General features: G+C 43.6%; 1 protein-coding gene across 9 annotated transcripts in view; it reads right to left on the bottom strand.

Annotated features, from left to right (window-relative positions):
• Positions 1-19463, bottom strand: part of LOC141108356 (zinc finger protein 618-like) — a 270313-nt gene extending 250850 nt beyond the window's left edge. For 7 of the 9 annotated variants that reach the window (XM_073599895.1, XM_073599897.1, XM_073599898.1 and 4 more), the window contains exon 1: positions 19330-19460. The gene's annotated coding sequence lies outside the window, so the exon portion shown is untranslated. Of the gene's footprint in view, positions 1-19329 lie in introns of all 9 variants that reach the window. The other 2 variants (XM_073599896.1, XM_073599904.1) reach the window with 2 other exon arrangements.
• Between the last annotated feature and the right edge of the window lie 5264 nt (positions 19464-24727).

Raw genomic sequence — 24727 nt, 5'->3', positions numbered from 1 at the left:
TGAGACGAGAACCTTAAAGGAACATTCCACAAAAATGTGATCCATTTGCTTAACAGGGGTCTAACTAAAGGGCACATTTACCATCCTTCAGGCTTTAGGAAGTGCCAAACTGTGGCCCAGTTGGAGTAGAACTGCCCCAGCAATAATGCCCCATCACTGCTTTTAAATGGGAGGAATAATGGCCCATTGTTGGCATCAATGGGAAGAATAGTGGCCCATTGATAAATGTCAGTAGGGGGAATGGTGCCCCACCTATGCTTTCAGTTGGTGAAATAGTTTCCCAAGGACCAGATAAAGGCAAGCAAAGGGCCACATTCAGCCCCTGGGCCACAGTTTGGAGACCACTGGCTTAGAGGACACAGCTAACCTGAGTGGCCCTAAGTTCTCAGCCTACTTTTCTATCCTACCTTGTTGGATATTTTTTTATGGATGGCAGTATGCTTATTTTTTGCATTTTTTAAATCTTACCCTGCAAAAAAAAAAAAAAAAAAAAAAGGAGTATTCTCTAGTTCATGGAACCCAAACAAACATTTTCCAGCATGACCTAAAAACTCTAGACTCTTTACCCTAATTTCTACTTAAAAAGCAATGCATCAGCAAGCCTAAACCATTTCATGCAGCGCCTCCCATTATATTGCCCACATTGCATTTTTAGGGATGTAGCGAGAGCATAACAACCGTTCATGTTCATACACGTTCAACAAACTACCAGGTCACGCTGCAAACTCTTTTTAACATCCTGGCAAGATGTAAGGGCACCATACAGTGCCTATCCAAGAATTAATTATAGCTGTCTTAGGACTTGCAGGGGTACTCTAAATTCCACTAGTTGCAGGATATAAAGATCAGTCCACCCACACCTGCTATTTCAGTTTTTGGTAGACATCAAACAATTATGCATGTAACCCCTTTTTATCCCATTGGCCTGTGAAATATACCATTGAAAGCATTTAGTTATATCTGTTAAATAAGTAGTTAGAGGGGGCGTGTCCTGAACATGGAGCTGTGAGGACGTGTCTGGTCCGCGCTCCGCTCCCGCCACAGCTTACCCAGCAACATACCCACGATCCTGGGCCCTGACACGGCCCAGGACATGTCACAAAGGCGGTGGAATACAGCCCACCATTCCGGGACAGAGACCACCCAACAGGGGCAGCTGGATTCCTATTTTTCCGGGACCCGCGGCAAGGCCCCGGAGAAATCCAAGATGGCGCCGGTCAATAAGACAGGGAAACAGCACGCGCCGGCACAGAAGCAAACCACGCCAGCCGCGCTATCGCCACAGCCATCACCCGGATCAGTGAGTGACTCTGTACCCCCGACATCCCCGGGATCCGTGTCTAGGGCAGGGGGATCGGATATTGCCGACCTTATAGAAGAGGGGGACATTAAAAAGCACATCTGGTCCCGATGATGAACTTTCCAAACATTGAACTCCCCCAGCCCTGGACACAAATGCCCCAACGCCGGGGCCGAAGACGCAGTCGCCACCAGCAAGAGTCAGATGCCTCCCCCGGCCCCTCTGCACTGAGAGACTGATGGTAACGTCAGGATCCCGAACTGAGTCCTTACCCCCCTGTTTCGGAGGCACCCCTTATTATTAAATCACCTACAGACCTGGGACTTCCTTTACAGTTTAACTGCTGCTGAGCCTGGTCTCACCAGGTCCTAACAACGATCTTCTGCCTACATAAAGCTGGTCAAGGCTCTCACCCGCTTCCTGAAAAGACACAGTTGGAGGATGTTTCCAGTTCTCCTTAGCTACTAGTACTACTCTCCCCGGGCCTCCCCCAAGTATACAACTCCCCCCCCCTAACCCCCTATCATGCCATTTACAACAACCCCCCCCATCTACGGGTCATAACCCAGCATTTAAGAGGTGGGAGCGGGGCGGACCCCCCTCTCCCTTCTCCCCTCCATGGCGGCTCACGTTCCCCCAGTAGGCTGCCCATGTTTGGGCACTAATCCCATTTGGGATACCGGACCTGGACAAAATGGGTTCCCTGAAGAAGGGGGGCACATTGGGCCCAGTCTGTGCCTATATAGAACCATTGTTAGGTTCTCGTTACATTTAAATGTTGCATATGGTTATGCTGACGTTAAAGTTTGTTTTAATTTTAATTGCACTTTTAATTTTGTTTTTTCACTTTCCTCCTCTATTCTCTTCTCCCTCCCTAGCCTCTTTCTTGCTCTCCTCTTCCCTAACAGGGTCTATTCGATTGCCGTTGCCCGCTCCGGACTCCGCCCCCGGGACCGCAGCCGACCTACAACATCATTCTACAATGACAACGGTTAAGGTAATCTCTTATAATGTCCGAGGTCTCTGCTCACCCTGTAAGCGGAGCAAGCTGTGGTGGGAATTAAAAAAGTCCAGGGCGCAAATAGTTTTCCTACAGGAAACACACTTCACACACCATGCCATACCAAAACTACCGACACATATCTACAGTCAGTGGTACCATAGTACCTCCCCAGTCAACAAGTCCAGAGGCACCTCCATAGCTATCCACAAAAACTGCCCCTTCCAATATTCAGACACTAGGATTGACCCCCTGGGACGATATGTCTTTCTGAAAGGGACCATAGCGGGTACTAAATACACCCTCGCCAATATCTATTCCCCCAATTCGAATCAACTGACCTTCCTTGATTCAATAATAGAGAAACTAGAGGAGTTCAGAGAGGGATCTCTAGTTTTAGGAGGCGACTTTAATGTGAGCCCAGACCCATCCCTGGACACTTCACACAGCAAGCCCTCCCATTCACACGCATTCCTTCGGCACTTTCGAAAATCCCTTCAGATGATGGGCCTAGTTGACTGCTGGAGGGCCCTTCACCCCACAGAGAGGGATTACAGTTATTATTCAGCGGTACATAACGTTTACACACGTATAGACTTGGTCTATTTTGACCGCCCGACCTTGGAGCTCCTTCAAAGCTCTTCCATAGGAAACATAACCATCTCAGACCATGCCCCGGTCCAGGCCTCTTTTATCATTCCAACAGGCTCCCGGAAAACCTGGAACTGGCGCCTTAATGAATACTTATTAGATGACCCTGTAGTGGAAGCCCAGGTCTCAGATACGATAAAAAATTACTTCCGAGAGAATAATCAAGGAGATTTGAGCGAGGGCACAATATGGGAATGCCATAAGGCCGTTGTACGAGGCGAACTTATTGCACAGGGGTCAAGACTAAAGAAAGAAAGGCAAGCTGACTATAATAGAGTTCTAAATGCACTTCAGCAGGCGGAACTTAAACACAAGGCGGGAGGTTCCTCAGATGACCTACGAGAACTAACGGAACTCAGAGACATATTCTCACGGTTGTTAGAACGACAGGCGCGTAAACAATTGCGACACTTATCCCACCGATACTACGAGCATGGTAACAAGTGCGGACGCATGCTCGCAAGAGCGCTTCGGACAAAAAGGACCCAAATGCAAGTACACAAACTTCGAACCCCTACGGGAGATATGACATTCCACTCCTCCAAGATAGCAGAAGGGTTCCGCGACTATTACGCCGAACTCTACAACCTAGATGCGAAAACTACCCATGAAGCTAAGGAAAACAGACTGACCAAACTTCGAGACTACTTATCCACCAACGGACTGCCCTCCCTGACTGAAGACCAACTAGCTGACCTAGAATCCCCTATCACTACCACGGAACTTGAGTCCACCATCAAATCTTTACCCAACGGGAAAAGCCCAGGTCCTGACGGATTTACTATAGCATATTATGCCAAATTCTCCCCACTCCTCACGAACCACATGTGTAAATACTTCAATTCCCTAGTAAAGGGATGCAAAATCCCATCTGAAGCTCTCTTAGCACACATCTCGGTTATACCGAAGGAGGGTAAAGACCCAACTGTCCCACAGAGTTACCGCCCCATTTCCTTACTAAATACGGATGTAAAAATCCTAGCGAAAATCCTTGCAAACCGACTGAAACACCTTATCCCCCTTATAGTTCACTTAGACCAGACGGGTTTTATTGTAGGACGCGAAGCTCGAGACAACTCAATCCGTGCGATTCAACTTATACATTGGGCTAAAACTAAAGAGGTACCCCCCCCTTACCTAATACTCTCCACCGACGCCGAGAAGGCGTTCGATCGCATAGATTGGTCATATCTCAGAGAGGTCTTAACCTCAATGGGGCTGGGCCCAAATATGCTAGCTTGGATACTGGCCCTTTACTCGGAACCTAGTGCACAGGTTAGGGTTAATGGGATCCTCTCATCCAAGTTCCCGATTGGGAACGGCACGAGACAGGGGTGCCCACTCTCCCCCCTCCTCTTCGTCCTGGCCTTAGAACCACTGCTTCGTAGAGTGAGAGCAAACGCAGATATCACAGGGCTGACGGTGGGTGCTGTGGAGCACAAACTCTCAGCCTACGCAGATGACGTACTGTTTCACCTAACCAATCCCCTGGTCTCGTTGCCAGTCCTGATGCGGGAACTCAAAAACTTTGGTACACTTTCTAATTTTAAAATCAACTATAATAAATCGGAAATTCTACCTGTCAATCTGTCTTCCTCCATGACAAACAGCTTAAAAGCAACATTCCCTTTCACGTGGACTAAATCTTCTCTACGCTACCTAGGCATACAACTGACGGACAGCTTTGACACTCTATATACCACAAACTTCCCTAGACTTTTGACAGAAATTAAACAAGACTTAACACATTGTACGAAGACAGCTTTCACATGGATAGGCAGGACAAATATAATAAAAATGAACGTACTCCCCAGAATTCTTTTTTATATGCAGATGCTCCCCATACGCTTGCCCAAAACCTTTTTTAAACAAGTATCCAACTTGATCACCACCTTCATTTGGAATTCAAAGAAGCCACGAATTGCTATGAAGGTGCTGAGACGTTCGAAAAGATACGGAGGGTTGGGAGTCCCGGACTTACAGCGATACTGCCAGGCTATTGCCCTACAGAGAACTCTAAATTGGCACTTCCATGGACATTCCAAACTATGGGTGACCATGGAAAAATATATGGCGGGCAGAAACTTGTCCTACGCCCTGTGGCTCTCACGGGAACACAGGGGATTATCAGATTCTACGTCCCCATTGACGATATCTACGCTTGACACATGGGACAGAGTAAACAGAAGGTTGAACTTAGCCCCCCCTGTGTCCCCGCTGGCCCCACTGGGCGGATTCCTCTGGTTTGAACCGGGGGAACGCGCAGGTTTCTTTGAAGCCTGGGTAGATGATAAAAACGCCAGCTGTGGCAAACTAATGAGAGGTGGGAAGCTTCTGCCCTTTGAGTCTCTGGGAAATAGACCAGGTAGCCCACACCTAAATTTCTGGAAGTACAGACAATTGCACCACTTTTTTGCAGTACACGGCAACTCTATTAGGGACATCTCAACACTCTCGCCTTTTGAGGGACTGTTTATACTGGAAGAACCGGTCCCACACATGATTTCTGAACTTTATCAATTACTGGGGTCCTCGGCCTCTAAACCTACTTATATAAGAGCATGGGAGAAAGACCTTGGGAAGGGGTTCTCCGAGTCTCAACTAGCATGTATGTACCAATTCACACACTCCAGCTCGCTGGACTCTAAGATGCAAGAGACAAATTACAAATTATTAACACGTTGGTACAGAGTCCCATCTGACCTGGCGCGGATTTATCCTGCTAGCTCAGATCGATGTTGGCGGGGATGCGGAGGCCGAGGCACCCTCCTACATTTGTGGTGGGAGTGCCCACGAATAACGACATATTGGCGGATGATTAAGGACCAGATTAAAGATATCCTCGGAATAGAGATCCCCTTCTCCCCCGAACATTTCCTCCTGCATATCCCCCCTATACCAGTTAGTCGCTACAAAAAAAGCGCACTACCTCATTTGCTCAATGCCGCTAAACGTCTACTGCCTATCTTCTGGAAGAAAGAGCAGATACCGAGCAAAGACGAGTGGATATGCAGGGTTAATGCAATAAGGGAAGCAGAGGAATGGGTGGCAGTGGGCAAAAACACTACAGTTAAGCACACAGCCATATGGTCAATATGGCAAGAACACTTCCAAAATACTTCCTATGTACCCTCTAGCCTGGACATTTCCCTTTTAAAATTGGCGGATCCCACATTGGGCCACAGAGCCCACCCTAAATAGCTCTCACCACGGTTTCTCCTTAAGAATGAAATATAGATCGCACATGGACTCCGATGCCTTTGCCAGAACCAAGGGGCTGCCTGGGGGCGGATAGTCCGAGGTGGATGATCGGAGAAGCACGAGTGAACAAGGTTTGACCCTATCTACCCCTCCTTACCCCGCCCACTCTCCCTGCCTATCCTCCACCCTTTTTTCTACTCTTTTCTCTTCTTACCCCTACTTCCCTTACCCTATCAAGTGATATTATTTATGGCACTGTTGGTTGATTGCGCAGAGTATGGGCACCTAAACATAACTTACCGGTTAAAATTGAGGAAAAGCTGCTTTCCTGGCCGGGGAGGCCGTGTGGGCGGAGACGGACTTGCGCCGGGGGAGGAAAGATGGAGGCCTTGTGCCCCCTCCTCCGGTGGGGCTCCCGGTGGTGGCGGTTCGGACGGGCCGCGGCTTACCCCTCCCCGGTCCGGAAGATCATTATTGCTCAGGTCGGAGGGTCTACGGTGGGCGAGGGCTACTGCTGATCGCCGCCCCCGGGGACCTGTAAACCTCAATGTAGCATATACTGGTACTACCCACGAGATCAGTTCTCACGGTCTCAACAGAAATTTTAACACAGCCCGAGACTATCCCCCCCCCCCTTTTTTTTTTTTTCTCCCTTTTCTATGCCGTTTCCCCCCCCCCCCCCTTTTTTTCTTATCTCTCTTTATTTATTTATTTTTTATTTTTACTTTATTTTATTTTAATTTACTTTTGTTAAATACAAATATGCAGATTACTGCTAATGTTGATATAGAAAAAGTCTGTCACTAACGTATTTGTACTGAACTGTATTTGTCGAGATGTGATGGACAACAATAAAGAAAGTTTAAACAAAAAAAATAAGTAGTTAGAAAAAAAAAAGTACACCAGATGATCCTGCCAGAAATCCAGGGAGGTCGCTGTGTGTTTTAACCCCATCAAAGCTTAATAATAAGACCTGTCCAATCCACCTCTGTGGACTACAGAACACATACCAGAGGTGATCCCTTCTACTATTCAATAAACAAGAAAAGTTACTATAGCCCAGAGTCCAGGGTATAATTTCCTATTCCACCTAGAACCACCTCCACTTTCCTACTGAAATCATACTGATTACCACAGTACCCCCAACCACCTCCCCCCGAATCCAAGAAACTGAATAAAATGGTATCTTTGGTCCCTGATGTTGGACCTCTGTCCTGGCGCCTCCAGTTGGTCACTAAGGCTCCCTGAGGTTGGACCTCCGTCCTGGCCCCTCCAGTTGGTCACTAAGGCTCCCTGAGGTTGGACCTCTGTCCTGGCCCCTCCAGTTGGTCACTAAGGCTCCCTGAGGTTGGACCTCTGTCCTGGCCCCTCCAGTTGGTCACTAAGGCTCCCTGAGGTTGGACCTCTGTCCTGGCCCCTGCAGTTGGTCACTGAGGCTTCACATTGCAGTAGTGGTCCAGAAGTGAGGTTCCTGAGGCAAGGGACACTAGTAGAATATATAGGTTCTTGAGTTTCACTGCTATTGGTGCTTTCAAATATATCCTTTTAAACCCATACTAGCACTGGCACAGCCTTACTCCGTATCACTCAGAAATGTCTTATGTCTCTTCAGTACTCCAGGAAGATCCTGAGACGTCTTTATAAACCAAACACAAAAACTAATACTGGTTCACACAATCCTAGGAGAACACCTCCAGGAAAAGCAAATTCTAAAAGGTAAATGAGACCAAACCCAGAAACCAGGGTAAGAAAATCTCTCTCAAGATATACAAGAGTGAAAGGCTGTTTCCACCAAACTCTAACCATAACAGAAATCTCTCTTTTAGGTCAACTATTTAGGTTCAAACAGAAGTCTGCTTTTTATTGCAGTTGGAAGTGTTATTCGAGCAGTATGAAATGCCCCTTTAAAACATCACACATGATAAATAAGAAAGTCATGAGTCTCATACCCTAGATTTTACTTGACCTAAAAACGTGACAGAGAGCTATGAGAGGGCAATCCTTGGGCACTCATGGGACACGTTATAAAGAATGAAGCACTCTATGAAACGTCTTAAGGCATTATCGGATCAGTTGATGCTTAGAAAAATAATTTATATAATGACTGCCAATAAGTTAAAGAAGCAAAAAGTTAAAGATTTATTTCTATGTGATTAGACTAAAGCTGTGCGCATATTCTCAAGGGAAGTTATCCCTCCAACCCCCCTTCCCCATGGATACTCAGCTTGCAGCATGCAAACAGCATCCTTACCTAGTATAGAGGATTCCAAATAATCAACACCAGATTTATACTGTGTAGCTATAATGGGTACAATCTTGCAAGATTAAAGTCCACTATACTCGCCTCCCCTCCAGCAATGGGACGTCTGCAAGTTCCCGTGCCAGCATCTTCCTCTAGTCTTCTTCTGGGCTCAGCATCTTTAGCCATCTTGATTGGCTGACTAGCTTTAATTTCCAAATAGAGATATTAAAAACCTACTTACAAAAGTTGCACTCGTAAACGAGTGCCAGTTGTACAAGCGTGACTCCTCACGTCCGACGTCACCTGCGGCCATCTTCTAGGTTTGAAACAACCTTTACATGCTTGTACAACTGTCACTCGTTTATGAGTGCAACTTTTCTAAGTAGGTTTTTAATATCTTTATTTGGAAATTAAACTAGTCTATACAGAGAGCACTAGATTGTCCTCTTCCTTTCTTTTATGATTGCATATTGTGAGAGATCAACGGCTTTTATACCGATCACCGATCATCACCCCAGGAGTGGGTATAAGGCTCTGTGACCTGTCTCAGGTCGAATGTATGAGGTGAGAGGCTTGAATATCTGGTGGAGGGACCTCAATCACCGCTTCATTTTTCTGTCTGCCAGATTCACTTGGGGAAGCTGTTTTTGATTTATCCATGCGCTTGAAGTGACATTCTCGGCTGATTTTTATTGTATATCAATACTTTTATATGGATTATTATTATCATTATGGACTATTAGTATAATTTTATTGGGCTGCAATATTTTAGTTTTTCCTGCTTGCTGGTGACTCAGAGTAGGTTACGCTGGTGGTCACGGACGCTTCCTGGAGCTGGAACACACAGGGAGCCAACGTCACTTCCGGATTGTGAAGGACCAATATTGGTCCTTCACAATCTGGAAGGTCTGCACACTGCAAAGAAGACTACGTACAGTACATGCAGGTAGGTTTATTTTATTGCAGAAGAGACATTTAATGTCTTTTTTTTTTTTTTTTTTTACAGAAAAAAAAAAAAAGGAACCTGCCTGCTCGCAGTCTTTAACCACTTCACCTCCATAAGATTTATTCCCCTTCATGACCAGGCCATTTTTTGCGATACGACATTGTGCCACTTTAACTGACAATTGCGCGGTCGTGCGATACTGTGCCAAAAATAAAATTTGTCTTTTTTCTAGCTTGCTATTGGATCACCTGTGCGTTTTTTACTTTTTGTGCTATAAACAAAATAAGACCGACAATTTTGAAAAAAAAAAAATTTTTTGACTTTCTGGTGTAAAGCATATCTAATAAAAAAAATTAAAAAAAAAAAAAAAAAAAATCAAAAATGTCTTCATTAATTTAGGCCAATATGTATTCTGCTACATATTTTTGGTTAAAAAAATCCCAATAAGGGTATATTGATTGGTTTGCGCAAAAGTTATAGCATCTACAAACTATAGGATATTTTTTTTTTTTTTAAATAGTAATGGCGGTGATCGGTCACTTTTAGTGAGATTACGATTTTGGCAGTAGTCATTCTGACACTAACGGACATTTTTTTGGGGACCAGTGACACTAATAAAGTGATCAGTGCTAAAAAAAAATATGCCCTGTCACTGTACTAATAACACTGGCTGAGAAGGGGTTAACATCAGGAGCAATCAAAGGGTTAACTGTGTGCCTGGCCTGTGTTTTTGTGCACTATGGGAGGTGCTAGGGGAAAACATGGATTCTTGTCCCTGTCCCTGGAACACAGGATCCATGCCTTCCCTACTAACAGAACGGCGATCTGCCTTGTTTACATACCTCTGTATCGAAGGATCGGTGGGTGCCAGAGGACATTGAGTTCGTGGTACCCACCGATTAGCACCCGCTGTGTATAATCACAATGGGAGCGAACGGCTAGTGGCGCGCATTAGTGCCCACTACCCAGAAGAGCCAGCTCAGGTATATATACAGTATGTGATCCGGCACAGAGGTGCCCCCCTGTAGCAGTTAAAGTGCTATAGAACGGTCCTTAAGCGGTTAAAGCGTAACTAACTTGAGATTTGGATAGAGTGGAGAGGGATTAGAACGCCTGTCAGTTTTTATTACGGTCTGTGCCCGTTAGGGAGATTCTCACTCTCTATTTGTCCTGTTCACCATTGTCACTGAGAGTAAAAGTAAAAGAAAATGCAAAATTTTTTGGTTGTCCCCAGAAAAATAATAGAAGGGAAATCTTCCAATGGGGACACTAGTCCTGGGGACCTCGGAGTCCCCAAGGAATTCCCTTTATTTTTAGGGATTTCCTCTCACTTCCTGTTTGGCTATGGGACAGGAAGTGAAGGGAAATCTCTACAATGGGACAAAAATTATGAAAAAAAAAAAAAAACCTGATAAGAGTTATAACCCTTTCTTGCTCTATCCAAAATAAAAACAGTTTTGCCTATAGTTCTACTTTAAGGCTCCGTTCACCAATGCATTGAAACAAATGGCCTACGCAAGCAAAACGCACTAAAAGAAGTGCATGATCCTTCTGAAAAAAAAAATCATGCTGCACCAAAAGCATAGTACTTTGTTACTGTGCATTTTGGCAACCATGTTAGCTAGATGCATGGAGATGCACATGGAGAAGCTACAACAAGTATTCAACATACACATATACATTATTTTATTACAATAATCATACATATTAAAACTTTTCTCATAGCAAGAAAAAATGTTTCCTATGGAGCCTATTAAGGTCTCCGTGTTCAATTTCTTACAAATCACCCTGGATGGACCCTTTCATCAGAATGTTACATACGGTACTATGCAAAAGTCTTAGGCAGGTGTGAAAAAATGCTGTAAATTAGGAATGCTTTCAAAAATAGAAGTGTTAATAGTTAATTGATAAAAATAGACAGAATGGAAAGTAAATGAAGAGAAGAGAAATCCAAATCCAATCAATATTTGCCTTTAAAACAGCATCAGTTCTCCTAGGTACACCGCAGGTAGGTTATTCCAAACATCTACTAACCACAGATCTTCGCTGAATGTAAACTGCCTCAAATTCTTCTGTCTATTCACGTAATCCCAGACAGACTTGATGTTTAGATTAGGGCTCTGTGGGGGCCAAACCATTACTTCCAGGACTCCTTCTCCTTCTTTACTTTGAAGATAGTTCTTAATGACACTGGCTGTATGTTTGGAGTTGTTGTCCTGTTGCAGAATAAATTTGGGGCCAATCACACGCCTCCCTGATGGTGTGGCATGATGGATAAGTATCTGTTTGTATTTCTCAGCATTGAGGGCACCATTGATCCTGACCAAATCTCCAACTCCAGAAATGCAGCTAAAAACTTGCAAGAATCTCCACTGTTACCTGCAGACACTCATTATTGTTCCGCTCTCCAGCCCTTCAGCGAACAAACTGCCTCCTGCTACAGACAAATATTTCACATTTTTACTCATCAGTGCAGAGCACCTGCTGCCAATTTTCTGCATCCCAGTTCCTATGTTTTCCTGCAGAACTGAGTCGCTTAGCCTTGTTTCCACATCCTGTGCACAAAAACATAGGAACCGGGTATACACACATACATACACTGTGTGGTGTGTGTCTGTGTATGTGTGTGTTCAGTCGGGTTGAGGTCAGGGCTTGTTGTGCAGGCCAGTCAAGTTCCTCCACCCCAAACTCACTCTTCCATGTCTTTATTGTCCTGGCTTTGTGCACTGGTATAAATCATTTGGTGGAGTGGGGATTATGGTGTGGGGTTGTTTTTCGGGGGGTTGGGCTTGGCCCCTTAGTTCCAGTGAAGAGAACTCTTAAGGCGTCAGCATACCAAGACATTTTGGAGAATTTCATGCTCCCAACTTTGTGGGAACAGTTTGGGGATGGCCCCTTCCTGTTCCAACATGACTGCGCACCAGTGCACAAAGCAAAGTCCATAAAGACATGGATGAGCGAGTTTGGGGTGGAGGAACTTGACTGGCCTTCACAGAGTCCTGTCCTAAACCCAACAGAACACCTTTGGGATGAATTAGAGCGCAGACTACGAGGCAGGCCTTCTCTCCAACATCAGTGCCTGACCTCACAAATGCACTTCTTGAAGAATGGTCAAACATCTCCATAGACACACTCCTAAACCTTGTGGACAGCCATCCCAGAAGAGTTGAAGCTGTTATAGCTGCAAAGGGTGGGCCAACTCAATATTCAACTTATGGACTAAGACTGGGATGCCATTTGTGTGCGTGTAAAGGTAGGTATCCCAATACTTTTGACACTATAGTGTATATAGAGAGAAAGACAGACACACACAACTGTGGTACTTAGTCATCTTATCAATGGGCCAGATGACTTGAAAACCCAGCCAGGCCCCATCACTAATATCAGCACGAAAGATCAGATTCCATTTTGCTATATGCAACAATCTGATGAGTGGATCAACCAGGGTCACTTATGAAAAAATCACTGCACAGCAAATGATATAACCGGTGATGTACAGCCAAGGAAGCTGCCATCTTAACCTCGGTTTGATCTGAAGTTGCCATGGTGATCAGTTATGGCATCAGCCATTTGATGGTTTGACAGTTTAGTTGGAAGCACAAGCAGCTGTGACAGTTTACATTCACGGCAATGCCTCGAATGTAACTGCTTTGGGAAACTGCATCTGAGCACCACAAACCAAAAATCGCTATTTAAATAGTTTTTTATATTCAAAGCAAAACTCACCCATCCATCCAGGTCTCCATGCTTTATTTTATAGAGAAAACACTTGAAAACCACCCCCTAGAATTTCTGGTTTTGGCCATCTTAAAACAGAACTTCACTCTCTCAATCAACATTGACTGTTTTGAATTCTTATGCTGTTAGCTTTAGTAAATGGATATTCTTTCCTATCATATTTACTTGTTTTAAACAGTTTACATTTCTTCAGTTATTTTCTGGTTTCCATGCCTTTCTAAACAAAGGGTCAGTTTACTGTGCTTCTACCTCCCAGTGGGAGTAGAAAACACCCTAGGATCAGTGGAAGTAAACAAGGTCCTATTGTTGGAATTAGGGGAATTATTAGTGCCCCATCGCTGGTGTCAGTGAGAGAAATAATGCCCCATCGCTGGTGTCAGTGAGAAGAATAATGCCCCATCGCTGGTGTCAGTGAGAAGGATAATGCCCCATCGCTGGTGTCAGTGAGAGGAATAATGCCCCATCGCTGGTGTCAGTGAGAGGAATAATGCCCCATCGCTGGTGTCAGTGAGAGGAATAATGCCCCATCGCTGGTGTCAGTGAGAAGAAAATTGCCCCATCGCTGGTGTCAGTGAGAGAAATAATGCCTCATCGCTGGTGTCAGTGAGAAGAAGAAAATTGCCCCATCGCTGGTGTCAGTGAGAAGAAGAAAATTGCCCCATCGCTGGTGTCAGTGAGAAGAAGAAAATTGCCCCATCGCTGGTGTCAGTGAGAAGAAGAAAATTGCCCCATCGCTGGTGTCAGTGAGAAGAAGAAAATTGCCCCATTGCTGGTGTCAGTGAGAAGAAGAAAATTGCCCCATCGCTGGTGTCAGTGAGAAGAAGAAAATTGCCCCATCGCTGGTGTCAGTGAGAAGAAGAAAATTGCCCCATCGCTGGTGTCAGTGAGAAGAAGAAAATTGCCCCATCGCTGGTGTCAGTGAGAAGAAGACTGCCCCATCGCTGGTGTCAGTGAGAAGAAGAAAATTGCCCCATCGCTGGTGTCAGTGAGAAGAAGAAAATTGCCCCATCGCTGGTGTCAGTGAGAAGAAGACTGCCCCATCGCTGGTGTCAGTGAGACGAAGACTGCCCCATCGCTGGTGTCGGTGAGAAGAGGACTGCCCCATCGCTGGTGTCGGTGAGAAGAAGACTGCCCCATCGCTGGTGTCGGTGAGAAGAAGACTGCCCCATCGCTGGTGTCAGTGAGAAGAAGACTGCCCCATCGCTGGTGTCAGTGAGAAGAAGACTGCCCCATCGCTGGTGTCAGTGAGAAGAAGACTGCCCCATCGCTGGTGTCTGTGAGAAGAAGTCTGCCCCATCGTTGGTGTCAGTGAGAAGAAGACTGCCCCATCGTTGGTGTCAGTGAGAAGAAGATTGCCCCATCGTTGGTGTCAGTGAGAAGAAAATTTCCCCATCGCTAGTGTCAGTGAGAGAAATAATGCCCCATCTCTGGTGTCAGTGAGAAGAAGAAAATTGCCCCATCGATGGTGTCAGTGAGAAGAAGAAAATTGCCCCATCGCTGGTGTCAGTTAGAAGAAGAAAATTGCCCCATCGCTAGTGTCAGTTAGAAGAAGAAAATTGCCCCATCGCTGGTGTCAGTGAGAAGAAGAAAATTGCCCCATCGCTGGTGTCAGTGAGAAGAAGAAAACTGCCCCATCGCTGGTGTCAGTGAGAAGACTGCCCCATCGCTGGTGTCAGTGAGAAGAAGAAAATTGCCCCATCGCTGGTGTCAGTGAGAAGAAGAAAATTGCCCCATCGCTGGTGTCATTGAGAAGAAGACTGCCCCATCGCTGGTGTCAGTGAGAAGAATAATGCCCCATCGCTGGTGTCAGTGAGAAGAAAATTGCCCCATCGCTGGTGTCAGTGAGAAGAAGAAAATTGCCCCATCGCTGGTGTCATTGAGAAGAAGACTGCCCCATCGCTGGTGTCAGTGAGAAGAATAATGCCCCATCGCTGGTGTCAGTGAGAAGAAAATTGCCCCATCGCTGGTGTCAGTGAGAAGAAAATTGCCCCGTCTGGTGTCAGTGAGAAGAATAATGCCCCATCGCTATTGTCAGTGAGAAGAATAATGCCCCAATCGCTGGTGTCAGTGCAGAAATGATCGCCCCATTGTTGGTGTCAGTAGGAGGAATAGTGGCCCAAGGGCCAGACAAAGGCAAGCAAAGGACTATATCTGGCCCCTGGGCCACAGTTTTAGGACCTTTGACCTAGGCATAGAAAGCAGGAAGTAACTAAAGAAATGTTAAAAAAAAAAAAAAAAAAGTTTAACCACTTGCCGACCAGCCGCCGCAAGCGGCTCTATTGTGCAGATCACCATACCGGTACGGTGCTTCATGCAATAGATTCAGCGGGTGCGGGCCCTCGCCACTGCGCTGGAGCCGATGCGCGTGGATGGCGGCCGCAATGTTCTTGCCTTAGGAAAGTTTTTAATTGGTATGATTGTTCTAATAAGATGAAAGTTTATAAGATATAATGTGAATATGGAATGCATTGACCTGAAAAGGCCCAATGGGGTTGATTTACTAAAACTGGAGAGTGCAAAATCTGGTGCAGTGCTGCATAGAAACCAATCAGCTTCCAGTTTTCACTGTAATAGCTTAACAGAACAAGCAGACGTTAGAACTGATAAAAAAATTCTCAACCAGAATTAAAAATTTCAGTTCTGCATACTTATTGGTGGTTTGATTTAGGCCCCTTTCACACTACCGCGATTTTACCGCAATTTTGCCGCGATTTCAGGGAATGCCTGTTTAAACTGAGGTCTACAGATCTCAACACACATCAAAGTTGGACCAAAGTAGGTCCGGGGCCTACTTTGAAGTCGCACAGATATGAACGGTACTCATTGGAAAACATGGGGAACGACTCTTCATGCGACACTGCAGTCCCAAGTCGCAGGACAAGTCGCACAAGTCTGAAAGGGGCCTTACTCCTTCCTACCATCACAGAACTGTCTGACACTCTGGTGCTGAAACATCCTTTGGCAGTTTGTGTCTCGATCCCTCCCACATGACCAGGGCACAGATGTCACCTAAATACAGCTGGCCTTCCCCATTGTTTATGGCACATTATGTAGACGGACGCCTGCAATTTCACTCTAACGGCTGCAGCAGTTAGCTGGGACTTCTGGTAAAAAGATCTCAGGATCAACAGGCCAGAAAAAAACACAATACAAAACTGAACTATCAGAGGTGACCAGACAAGTTGGTCCCATATAACCACGGAGGCCACATCCACGTAATTTAAGTTTGAGATCGCATGTCACGCGGTATTTCTTTGAAATGGGCAAATGCACCACAAACGGGCCTAAATAAGGCAACTGCACCTTTTATTTTTTCAACACATCACAACGCATAGATTGTTTCCTAAAGCACAGGTTGACTGTGGTGCGTTGGGAAGGTGCACTGAAGAGCCACTCAAAAAGAACTGCATCGCACCACAACACAAATATAAAGAATGTCTAAACCAAACTAATAAAAAAAAAAAAAAAAAAAAATAATAATTTTGTTTATTTTTATTTATTTTTAATTTACACGTGAATAACATCACATTTGCTTCTTTTACAAATAATTACTTTCATAGAGAAAAAAAAAAAAATCCTGAAAAAACAACTGCCAAAGGCAATTATACACAGTTCACATTTAGATGAGAAAGTTGGCGTTTGACTGCCAACTGGCAGGGTGAAAAAAAATGCAGCACCTATGCAGCTGAAAACAACTGGCAAAGCTATGGAAAATTCTACATCACATTTTGTCAATGGCACAAAAACCATCTCAGCACAGTGCAGAGATGTTTTTAACCAGGAGTAAAAAAAAAAATTTTTAATAATAATAATAATAATCACACTATAATATATATATATACACATACACACACAAATAAATAAATATACACACACATATACACAAGCGTGAAGATAGGATACTGTAACTGAAGCAACAATACCCAACTGCTCTTAAAAATACAAAAATTGGACAAATTTATTACTACGTTTAAATTAAACACTTAAATGTGGCTTGCGTGATAAATGGAGGAATCAATAAACTGAATATTAAAAAAAAAAAAAAAAAAAAAAAAGGACAGCCTGTGAACGCTGAAACTTCCAATCTCTCATGGGAGCTTTTGCTCAATCCACTAATGATAATTTCACACCATTTTCATCTTTGCACCAATATCAAGCATAAATTATTGACAGATATTAACAAACATACACAAAGGTGACAATTTATCTGCTGAGAGCTAAAGAAATCCTTCAAATTTTTACACATTCAGCTCAACATACAAGTTACAAAAAAAAAAAAAAAAAAAGGTAATTTTTTAATAACCACAACTTCATCAGTAAAATTGAGTTGATTTTTTACTCCAGCAGACAAGAATCTAAGCAGTCACTAGATATGTCAATTGTGAAAGAAACTGTCAAAACATTTAAATATAAAAAGTCAAATATTTACAACCAAAAGACATCTCCAACAACTTGGCTGTTCACATAATACGTGTTTGGTTACAATTTCAAACATTTACATTTAGTTTAACTCTATATACCACATACAAATTATTATAAATAAAAAAAATAGTAGTACTAATATAAATAAAAAAATAAAAATGGGAAAAACCGAGCATTGAAAATATATTTTGGGATAAAAATACCCATTCTGTAAAATTCTGCAAACATACAAAAAAATGGATTCTACGTGGTTTTTACCAATGCCTAATTCATCAAATTGCAATTCAATTTTCAAAACAAAAAAAAAATAATCAAAAATCAAAGGGGAGGCAAAATCTTGAGCTATTGAAGAGCTACAAAATATGGCTTCATTTCTAGTACTGTAAGCCAGAAAACAAACAAAACCAGTTAAATAAAATTTAATTCAATATGGCAGACACTGGTTGAATGAAAAGTGTCACCAGTGTATTCCGAGGACTGATGGATACTCAGCATTCGATGGTAATTTCCATCTCAGTTTTTTTTTTTTTTCTTTTTTTTTTTAATTAGCCCATAAAGCTCGCTTTCACAGGATTTCACATCCAGAGAAAATTAAATTTAGCTCCCTAAATAGATTCCATGCAGTCAGCACCGAAACTTTAACCATTTTCCCACAGAATGACAGAACAAAATCTATTTCAAAATATTACAAATACACTGCAAATGCATAAAAATATTGTATTGATTTACAAAAAAAAAAAAAAAAATTCCTAAATCTAATTTGCATGGGTGTGCCTATAACACACGGAGGATTGCAGGTTATATTTTTCTCCAGTGCAGAATTTTCTACAGCTCCATCAGCAAAATGATATCTTTTTTTTTTTCTCCAGAAGCATCTCATAAAAAAAAAAAAAAAAAAAAAAAGAAAAAGAAAAGAAAAGAAAAATCATTGAAAAACTCCCATTCCTCCCCATGAATACACTATACTACAGCATTATGCATCTGAACAGGAATCCTAAAAATTGTTAGAGAAAAAAAAATGTTGCATTGAAATAAATTCAGATTTGGAAAAAATAGGATTTGAAGAATGATGGAGGATTTAAAAAGGACATCATGAAAATTTGCCATCCTGAAACGTGACAGATGCCCCCCCCACCCCCTCCTTCCCTCCCCAAACCATCAAATAGAAAACTCAGGAAATTAAAGTTTGAGATTAAAAAAAAAAAAAGGGAAGGAGAGAGAGAGAAATAATTGTTTATTTCAGGCTGAATTTGTGGTTTTGTGGGGAAGTCGTCCTGTAGGTGGCGTTGTTTTAATGAAATAAAATCTGCCGTTTCAGAAAAGAGAAAAAAAAAATTGGAAAAATTGAGAGAGAGAAATCAGGCCTGAGATGGGGTGGAAGAGGGGCCCGGATAATGGGGGGCTGCAGGGGGGACATCTACAGGATGGTGCACCCCCAGGGGGAATTTTCATGGGAAAAAGTAAAAAAACTTGTAAAAAAAGAAAAAATTTTTTTTTTGCAAATTTATATTTTGCAAAATTGCAGGGGGGGGGGGGAGATGCATGGTGGTGAGAGGGGGGGGGGGGGTCTGCCAACAGAGACCCTCTTCCCGGGGGGCATAGTTAGGGGCAATAGATGAGATCCCCACCCCTTCCTAACGCGCACGCTGCACCCCCCGTTTGTCAAGCGTTATTGGAGCGTTTTGGGGGGGCGGAGGGTGAAGTTGGGGTTCTCGCTCCCCCTGCAGAGGATCACCTCCCCCTTCTCCCCCCCCCCCCCCCCCCCGGTGTCAGATGATCGGGTGATAGGAGAGGATCGGGCTGATAGTCGGGGGGTCGGGCGATCTTACCTTGGTGGGGGGGTCACCGGTGAAGGGGCGGCTCGGCTGGCCGGCTGGATGCGATGAGTCCCCGGCTCCCTGGCAGCCTCGGCCCGGGAGAGTTGAGCGGATCGGCTGGAGGGGGAGGAGGCGGGGGGCGGGAGGAGGAGGGGAAAGGACGGGAGGAGAGCACTGCACACATACCGCGCCACGGCCTCTGTCTGCGATATCATCATACACTCTCTATGTGTGTGATCATCATCCATCTACCGTGTGTATATACTGTGTGTACAGGGGATCTCTATATAGAATGTACTGTATGTATACTCTGTGTTTACAGAGGGATATATATATATATATATATATATATATATATATATATATATAGTGCCACATGTATAATATATACTGTATGTATATAGAGGGATCTAGATACGGGTATATATTTAGGATGTACTGTATGTATATATACTGTGTGTACAGGGGATCTATATATATATATATATATATATATATATATATATATTGTACTTTATTCATAATAAATACTGTATGTATATAGAGGGATCTAGATACGGGTATATATTTAGGATGTACTGTGTGTACAGGGGATATTTGTATATATATATATATATATATTCTACTTTATTCATAATATATACTGTGTGTACAGCGGGATCTATGTATAAAATTTACTGTATGTATAATATATACTCTGTGTGTGTACAGAGGAATACATATATATATTACTGTATCATATGTATATATAATGTACCGTATGTATAATACTGTGTTTATTCAGAGGGATCTACTGTATATACAGGTTTATCTAGAATGTACTGTATGTATAATATAGTGTATACTGTGCCTACAGGATATACAGTTTCTCACAAAAGTGAGTACACCCGTCACATTTTTCTAAATATTTTATTCTATCTTTTCATGTGACAACACTGAAGAAATGACACTTTGCTACAATGTAAAGTGGTGAGTGTACAGCTTGTATAACAGTGTACATAACAGTGTCCCCTGAAAATAACTCAACACACAGCCATTAATGTCTAGACCACTGGCAACAAAAGCGAGTACACCCTTAAGTGAAAATATCCAAATTGGGCCCAAAGTGTCAATATTTTGTGTGGCCACCATTATTTTCCAGCACTGCCTTAACACTCTTGGGTATGGAGTTCACCAGAGCTTCACAAGTTGCCACTGGAGTCCTCTTCCACTCCTCCATGACGACGTCACTGAGCTGGTGGATGTTAGAGACCTTGTGCTCCTCCACCTTCGGTCTGAGGATGCCCCACAGATGCTCAATAGGGTTTAGGTCTGGAGACATGGTTGGTCAGTCCATCACCTTTACCCTCAGATTCTTTAGCAAGGCAGTAGTCATCTTGGAGGTGTGTTTGGGGTCGTTATCATGTTGGAATACTGCCCTGCGGCCCAGTCTTCGAAGGGAGTGGATCATGATCTGCTTCAGTATGTCACAGTACATGTTGGCATTCATGGTTCCCTCAATGAACTGTAGCTCCCCAGTGCCAGAAGCACTCATGCAGCCTCAGACTATGACACTCCCACCGCCATGCTTGACTGTAGGCAAGACACACTTGTCTTTGTGCTCCTCACCTGATTGCCACCACACACGCTTCACACCATCTGAACCAAATAAGTTTATCTTGGTCTCATCAGACCACAGGACATGGTTCCAGTAATCCATGTCCTTAGTCTGCTTGTCTTCAGCAAACTGTTTGCGGGCTTTCTTGTCCATCATCTTTAGAAGAGGCTTCCTTCTGGGACGACAGCTGTGCAGACCAATTTAATGCAGCGTGTGGCGTATGGTCTGAGCACTGACAGGCTGGCCCCCCACCGCTTCAACCTCTGCAGCAATGATGGCAGCACTCATACATCTATTTCCCAAAGACAACCTCTGGATATGACGCTGAGCACGTGCACTCAACTTCTTGGGCGAGGCCTGCTCTGAGTGGAACCTGTCTTTAACCATTGTATGGTCTTGGCCACCATGCTGCAGTTCAGTTTCAGGGTCTTGGCAATCTTCTTATAGCCTAGGCCATCTTTATGTAGAGCAGCAATTCTTTTTTTCAGATCCTCAGAGCATTCTTTGCCATGAGGTACCATGTTGAACTTCCAGTAACCAGTATGAGTGAGTGAGAGCGATAACAACAAATTTAACACACCTGCTCCCCATTCACACCTGAAGCCTTGTAACACTAATGAGTCACATGACACCGGGGAGGGAAAATGGCTAATTGGGCCCAATTTGGACATTTTCACTTAGGGGTGTACTCACTTTTGTTGCCAGCAGTTTAGACATTAATGGCTCTGTGTTGAGTTATTTTGAGGGGACAGCAAATTTACACTGTTATACAAGCTGTACTCTCACTAGTTTACATTGTAGCAAAGTGTCATTTCTTCAGTGTTGTCACATGAAAAGATAGAATAAAATATTTACAAAAATGTGAGGGGTGTACTCACTTTTGTGAGATACTGTGTGTGTGTGTGTATATATATATATATATATATATATATATATATATATATATACATATACATATATACATATGGTGTACTCTACTTACAGATAAAGTATAGAGAAAGTTCAGAAGCTGAGGTGCACGACAGTCGTAGTAACAAGTGCAAGCAATCAAGCCTTCCCAAGGGCTTATATTATAGGAAAAAATCAAAAGGGATTGCTGCACAAAAATGTTTTAATGAAAAATATTTAAAACATCCAAGATATACAGGCAGCCCTTGTTAATGGTTTCGGGCTAGTACAGATCACGCCCTTCTTCAAAACTTCATGCCTATGAGTGACCACATACACGGTACAATTTATACAGAGCAAATTCATCTGCATTCTATTAGGTATTCAACCAGCCTGTCTGGAATCAATTAATCACTGGATCACAGTTAGCCAAAACGTTATAATGAAGTACAAAATATGGTATAAAATAAGAAGATCCCGGAACAAAAGATCAACAAGTCTAACTGTATTCCCACAGATTATATCAATCAATCGAAAATCCTAAATGATAAAAGTAAAAAATAATAAAAAAAGATACAGTATATAAAAAACTATATGTATAGTGTGTGTGTGTATGTATATATATATATATATATATATATATATATATATATATATATATATATATATATAAATTATCCAATGGTTGTCACTGCACACAAATGAGGGATAAAATATGTGACCGGGTGCACAGCAAAGGCTGTAGTGCATATAAACCAAAAAAAGAGAGCGCCACTCACTGGTCTTGAAAGCTGAACGAACAATGGCGGTTTAATTCGATGTTTCAACGAGTCACAAGCTTGGTGCCTCGTCGAAACGTTGAATTAAACCGCCATTGTGCGTTCACCTTCAAGACCCGTGAGTGGCGCTATCTTTTTTTGGTATATATATATATATATATATATATATATATATATATATATATACAGTATCTCACAAAAGTGAGCACATCCCTCACATTTTTGTAAATATTTTATTACAGTGGAACCTCAGATTACGAGCATAGTCCGTTCCAGGAGTATCCTCGTAATCCAAAGTACTTGCATATCAAAGCAAGTTTTCCGATTGAAGTCAATGGAAACGAAAATAATTAATTCCGTATTGACTTCAATGGGATGCAATACCGCATGCGGCCAGAGGCGGGGGGCGCCAGAGAGCCTCGGAAAGGCCCGAGGACACTTCGGCTGACCTCGGCAAACCTCGGAAAGACTTCCTGCCCGAGATTTGCCGAGGTCAGCCATGCTGTCCTCGGGCCTTTCCGTGCATTTCCGAACAGCGCTGATCGGCTGTGATCGGCGACGTTCGGCTCCAGCGCCCCCCCTACCTCAGGCCAAAAACGGCACTGCACACCGCTTTGGCCTGAATCGTGCTCATTTTGTGAGACAACACTCACAAACCGAGTTACGATTTTTAAAAAATACAGTGCTCGTATTGCGAAACGCTCGTTAACCGCTTTACTCGCAATCCGAGGTTCCACTGTATATCTTTTCATGTGACAACACTGAAGAAATGACACTTTGCTTCAGTAGTGAGTAGTGAGTGTACAGCTTGTATAACAGTGTAAATTTGCTGTCCCCTCAAAATAACTCAACACACAACCATTAATGTCTAAACCGCTGGCAACAAAAGTGAGTACACCCCTAAGTGAAAATGTCCAAATTGGGCCCAATTAGCCCCCCCCCCAGTTTAACGTGACTAATTGGTTTTACAAGGTCTCAGGTGCAAATGGGGAGCAGGTATGTAAAATTTTGTGTTTTCTCTCTTACTCTCTCATACAGGTCACTGAAAGTTCAACATGGCACCTCATGGCAAAGAACTCTCTGAGGATCTGAAAAAAAGAATTGTTGCTCTACATAAAGATGGCCTAGGCTATAAGAAGATTGCCAAGACCCTGAAACTGAGCTGCAGCATGGTGGCCAAGGCCATACAGCGGTTTAACAGGACAGGTTCCACTCAGAACAGGCCTCGCCATGGTCAACCAAAGAAGTTGAGTGCTCATGCTCAGCATCATATCCAGAGGTTGTCTTTGGGAAATAGACATAGGAGTGCTACCAGCATTGCTGCAGAGGTTGAAGGGGTGGGGGGTCAGCCTGTCAGTGCTCAGACCATACGCTGCACACAGTTTGTTGAAGACAAGCAGACTAAGGACATGGATTACTGGAACCATGTCCTGTGGTCTGATGAGACCAAGATAAACTTATTTGGTTCAGATGGTTTCAAGCATGTGTAGAGGCAACCAGGTGAGGAGTACAAAGACAAGTGTTTCTTGCCTACAGCCATGCATGGTGGTGGGAGTGTCATGGTCTGGGGCTGCATGAGTGCTGCTGGGCACTGGGACATGAATGTCAACATGTACTGTGACATACTGAAGCAGAGCATGATCCCCTCCCTTCGGAGACTGGACCGCAGGGCAGTGTTCCAACATGATAATGACCCCAAACACACCTCTAAGAGGACCACTGCCTTGCTAAAGAAGCTGAGGGTAAAGTTGATAGACTGGCCAAGCATGTCTCCATACCAAACCCTATTGAGCATCTGTGGGGCATCCTCAAACGGAATGTGGAGGAGCGCAAGGTCTCTAACATCCACCAGCTCTGTGATGTCATCATGGAGGAATGGAAGAAGACTCCAGTGGCAACCTGTGAAGCTCTGGTGAACCTCCATGTCCAATAGGGTTAAGGCAGTGTTGGAAATTAATGGTGGCCACACAAAATATTGACACTTTGGGCCCAATTTGGACATGTTCTCACTTTTGTTGCCAGCGGTTTAGACATTAATAGCTGTGTGTTGAGTTATTTTGAGGGGACAGCAAATCTACACTGTTATACAAGCTGTACACTCACTACTTTACATTGTAGCAAAGTGTCATTTCTTCAGTGTTGTCAT

This window comes from Aquarana catesbeiana, linkage group LG09 (assembly GCF_042186555.1).
Source record: "Aquarana catesbeiana isolate 2022-GZ linkage group LG09, ASM4218655v1, whole genome shotgun sequence".
NCBI lineage: Eukaryota > Metazoa > Chordata > Amphibia > Anura > Ranidae > Aquarana > Aquarana catesbeiana.
The sequence above is the reverse complement of the archived record's forward strand: the minus strand, read 5'-3'. Positions and strand labels throughout refer to the sequence as shown.